The sequence below is a fragment of the Octodon degus genome, unplaced genomic scaffold, assembly GCF_000260255.1.
Source record: "Octodon degus isolate 3935 unplaced genomic scaffold, OctDeg1.0 scaffold00288, whole genome shotgun sequence".
NCBI classification, from domain to species: Eukaryota; Metazoa; Chordata; class Mammalia; order Rodentia; family Octodontidae; genus Octodon; species Octodon degus.
Window position 1 is genome coordinate 638,817 of NW_004524864.1, and position 5,286 is coordinate 644,102.

Here is a 5,286-nt window from a genome sequence, read left to right on the forward strand (position 1 = left end):
TGCAAGGGCCTGAGTTTGATCCCTGGTTCCGCCAAAAAAAGCATTTAGTACAAAGGGTACAGGGTCTCACTACATAGATTGGACTCATAGTGATCCTCCTGTTTTCAGCCTCCCCAGCATTGCGATTACAGGTGTGCACCATCACACCCAGTCTCAATAGCCATCTCAGCAGGGCCTGGGGGCGGGGCCCGCACAGCAGAGAGGGTATGGAACTCTGGCTGCTGTGCTCTGCCTAAACAGGTGCTTTAGGGCTGGAGAGATGGCTCAGTGGTCTAAAGCACCTACTTGAAACAAGCTTGGCAAAGCACAGGGACCTCGGTTCGATCCCCGGCACCACATGCCAGCCAGCCCCACCTGACCTGGCTACACACACAAACACACAATAAATAAATGTAATAAATAAAAATAAATATTTAAAAAAAAATAAACAGGTGCTTTAGTCAGCTGAGCTGTCAGGCTGGCCCTATAATTTCTTTTGCTATTTGGCTATTTTGGCATCAACTTGCACAACAGCTAACATTTAACATAATCCAGGATGGTTTATGAAAGTCAAGCACTAATCTTGTGCTGCTAGTAAGTAAATCTGGGCTTTGCAATCTGATTTATCTCACTTCAGATATGGTAGGTTACTTAGGTCTTCCCAGGAGACTCAACTAACCCTAGGGCCTTCTGAAGAGTATTAATTCTCTGGTCAATGATGATCAACGCATGATTAAGCCAGACATACTTTTCACATATGACACTACTCGAAGGAGATAGACGATATACCTGTCTCAACATATCAACCATAAAGCTTCAACAATTACAACCAAATAACCATGCTTCCCTTTGGTTTTCCTTATGGAAATAGTGAAAATAATTTTTGCTTCCTAAGTATGAAATGATCATCATTCATGTTAACACTATTTGATCAATACAGTAATAACCAACTTTTTAAACTAAATCATATGTTGGCTTGTATAGTTCTTTTTATTTTTCTGTCCATTTTTGTAGGCCAAAAGCAATGCTGCATAAATCAGGAATATTTTAGGGTGAGTGCAGCATGTAGTAGCAGTACAATGAGAGATCATGGGGTGTTAATAACACTCCCTAGCCCAGTGGTGGTGAACCTTTTAGAGACCAAGTGCCCAAACTGCAACTCAAAACCCATTTATTCATCACAGAGTGCCAACCTTGCAATTAGACCTGAATGCTGAGGTTTAGCTTAGATAAAGCAGCTCACACACTTGGCTCCAATGCTGACAGAGGGCTCTGTGGCACGTGTGACAGCTTTGCCAGGGTATTATGAAGGGGGTACATGGGTACCATGGATTCAATTCCAGAGGGATTGAAGTAGGCTAAATATGAATATTATTGGTCCTCTGCGTAAATGTTTTCCTGGTCACCTTCCCTTCAGGTCTTTTCCTAGATTTTCCCAGGGTTGGTATCTCTTTGATGAAGCCTACACAACTCACAAAATGCTTCTCTTGTTGGTCTTTGGGTTTGATGCATTCTATGTCCCAGGAAGCCCGATGATCTTTTTCTATCGTAGGTCACCCTCTGTGGTACATAGCGTCATACTAACAGGAAACACAACACTTGCCGCTCTGGAATTTTTTCTTTCTTTCTTTTTTCGTATTTAGTACAGGGTCTCACTACATAGATCGGACTCAGAGATTCTCCTGTTTTCAGCCTCCCAAGTGCTGAGATTACAGGCATGTGCCACCATGCCCAGTCTCAACCATCTTCTCAGTGTGCCCTGGGGCCACTAGGGTTGGCCTCACACACTGGGGATCGAACCCAGCCACTGTACATTAAACCCCAGCCACTGTGCTCTGCCTAAGCAGGCACTTTAGCCCACCAAACTATCTGTTTGGGCCTCTGCCCTGGAATTTTCAACCCTACTGCTTCACCCTTCCAGGGTGCTGGGATTGTAGGTGTGTGTCACCATGCTTGGCTACAGCTCTTGCTTTGTAGCAGGCATTAAGTATTATGTACATCCAGCCTTCAGTATCTGTGCCTTTGTTCAACTGTGTATTGAAAAAAAAAATAGTGTCAGTACTGAACACAAGCATATTTTCTCATTTCTCTAAACAGTGCAACTTAACAACTATTTGGTAGGTGTTCTGTGTTGTATTAAGTGTCATAAGTAATCTGGAGAGGATTTAAATTATGTAGGAGGAAGCCAGGCAAGGTGTTGCATACCTATTACCCCAGCATGCAAGAGGCTGACATCAACACCAGCCTGGGCTACAAAGTGAGCTCAAAGCCAGCCTGAACTGCATAGTGAGACCCTGTCTTTTTCTTTCTTTCTTTTTTTTTTTTTTTTTTTTTTTTGGTGGAACCGGGGATTGAACTCAGGCCCTTGTGCTTGCCAGGCAAGTGCTTATTCTACTGAATCATCTCCCCGGCCCCTTTTCCAAATATAATTTTCTTCAGCTCTTTTTTTGCCTCCGGGTCCTTGGTCACACTTCAGAACATGCCCAAAGTGGTGTCTTGGTCAGTGGTTTGCTCGGATACTCGAGATCATGGGGCATATGAAGACGGTACGAGAAGCCTCTCCATGTTTACTACTGTTTGTGTGGCCAGATGGTCCTGATTCTGGACTGTCAGTTAGAAAAGTTGTCCATAAGACCCTGGGACAGATCCCAGGTAACTGATGCTGCAAAAAATGTCCACAAGTTTTGTAACACAGAAGATGAGACTTGTATCTCCAGAGACAGGAAGGCATCGAAAGACAATACAGGAACAAGTGTGCAAAGTGCGGACTCCCACTGCTCTACCAGTCTGAGCTGAAGAATGCTCCTGTAACCTTCATTGTGGATGGAACGGTAGTGAAGTTTGGCCGGGGTTTGGGGAAAACAAATATATACACCGAGAAACAAGAGCCTCCCAAAAAGGAGATGATTACCAAATGGACCAAGGACATGGCAAGTTCAGCTCTGTCACTGTGTCCATCATTGACGATAAAGAAGAGGAGACTGAGGCTAGAGAAGATGCTGATTCGGATGCCCAGAATGCCAAAGTGATTGAAAAACAGCTGGAGCATAAAGGCATGAGCAAGACAAGACTGCAAGAGCTGGCCAAACTGGAAGCCAAGAAAGCATAAATGAAAGGAACTTTGAGTGACAACCAGTTCAAATGACAGGACTTCTCTGAGGCCAAAACAGAGGCAAGCATTTAGATATGAAAGAAAAATACTTTCTTGTTTATGTGAACTGGTTTCTATTCATGCCCCAGAGGAAAGCTCTATGTTGCTTCCCATTGATTCTCCTACATTAAGTCTCTGAGTCCATTTGACCTGCTCTCTGTGAAATAGTTTGTTCTATATCTTTCTGTGTATAAATTTTTTGTAGTATGTTTTGTCTATTTAATGGAAACTTCTTCAGCTGTGTGGCAACTATGAATCAATCAATGCTTGAGTGTCTCTAAAAAAAAAAAAGACCAAATATACATGGTTATATGCACAATGTACCCACCATTTTATATATAGGGCTTAAACATCCCTAGATTTTGATGTGTGGGCAAGGTTCAAAATCTAGGGATTAGTGGGGGCCGGGGAGATGGCTCAGTGGAATAAGCACCTCCCCAGCAAGCACAAGTGCCTCATTTCAATCCCTGGTTCTGAAAAAAAAAAAAAAATCTAGAGATTAGGCCATGAATAAAACCAAAAGTGATGGATGCCCTTCCTCCTGTATCCCATGGGATAAGACTATACTTTGTTTTTCTTCTGAATCTAGGGCAGGGTCTACAGTGTCGTACTACATGGATCAGACTCATAGTGATTCTCCTGTTTTCAGCCTCCCAAGTGCTGTGATTATAGGCATGTGCCACCACGCCCAGTCTCAATGGCTGTCTCAGTGCACCCTGGGGGCTGGGCTGGCACACAGGCGGAGATGGAACTCTGGCCCCTGTGTCTGCCTAAGCAGGTGCTTTTAATTCACTGAGCTATCTGGCCAGCCTTAAAACTGTACTTATTAACACACTCCTTATGACTACTCAGTGAAATAGGTAACTCTTTTTATTATTTATTTATTTAGACTTTTTGAGACAGGGTTTCAATATGGAGTTCGGGCAGGCCTTGAGTTCCCTGTTTGTTTGTTTGTCTTTTTGAGACAGTATCTCATTATGCAATATACTCTGGTCTTGTGCTTACTTTGTAGCCCAGGCTGGTCTTGAACTCACACTAATCCTCCTGTCTCAGCCTCGCTGGGATTACAGGCCTGCTGCCAAGCCCAATCAGGTAACTAGTTTTAGCTTCAGAGACTTTTTTTTTGTACCTGGAATCAACTCAGGAACTCCAGATTGCCAGGCAGGCGATCTGCCCTGAGCTATATCCCTGGCCCATTTAGCCTCAGCTTTAAGAATAAAACCCATGGGCAGCAGATGATTATATGGGTAACAGATGATCAGACAGGCAGTAGAGCCAAAAACTCAATCTGGGTACTCCAGCTGCAGCATTTATTGGGGTAAAGAAGTCTTCAAGAACTCTCAGTATCCTGTGGGAAATCCTGAAAAAATTCCAGGTGATACAATTGTATTGACAATAGACTTGGAAAGGAAGGCCAAATTGAAGTTGTGCCTGCTATAACTTAGAAGGGACTAGGACAGACCCACACTTGGATTCCCCAGAGTACGGAGGTATTCAGAAATGAAGCTTCCTGTAAAGGAGGGATGGAGGGCGTCCACCCCTTTTGGTTTTATTCACGGCCTAAAGTAGCCGAATATATTCATGTTCTTAATCTCTTTTGGACTGTGAATCTCATTTTCATATAGTTGTAAAATTCACCAAGACTCTCAAATATATCATCCCGTTTCATTCCCATAGCAACCCTGGATTATACTTTTTATCTTTTCATAACAAAGGTGGAAGGGAAGTTAAGTAACTAACTTGCCCAGGGCTCTCGAAGCGTCCTAAGGGGCGGAGTGGCTCCATCCACCCTGCCTGCCCCTACCCTTCAACCTGCTCGACCCAGGGACTCCTCAAAGAGCCCAAAACCCGCCCCTCCACCCCCAAAGGCATTGTTTCTGTGCACAGGCTGGCGCGGGCCTTACAGATACCCAAGATCTTTGTCCCCAGCTCTCTGCCCCCCGTAGGGGACAGACTGGGGCAGTGGCTGTGAGAAAGGCCGAGGCTACTGCACGCTAGGGCTCAGGGGCTCGCGCGTGGGCTCAGGGAGGCCAGGGGGAAGCGGGGCGAGGGGCGCACAAGACACACTCATCGCTGGGTTTCGCGCGGGGCCAGACTCACCGCGGAAGGTTTGGGCTGGAGGCGAGAGCGCCACGGGAGCGCGCCCCCTGCCCGGG

General features: G+C 45.2%; 1 protein-coding gene and 1 pseudogene across 2 annotated transcripts in view; both read left to right on the forward strand.

Annotated features, from left to right (window-relative positions):
- Nucleotides 1-5,286, forward strand: part of Rimklb (ribosomal modification protein rimK like family member B) — a 108,771-nt gene that overhangs the window by 41,746 nt on the left and 61,739 nt on the right. The window lies entirely within an intron of this gene.
- Nucleotides 2,459-3,124, forward strand: LOC101593307 (annotated as a pseudogene).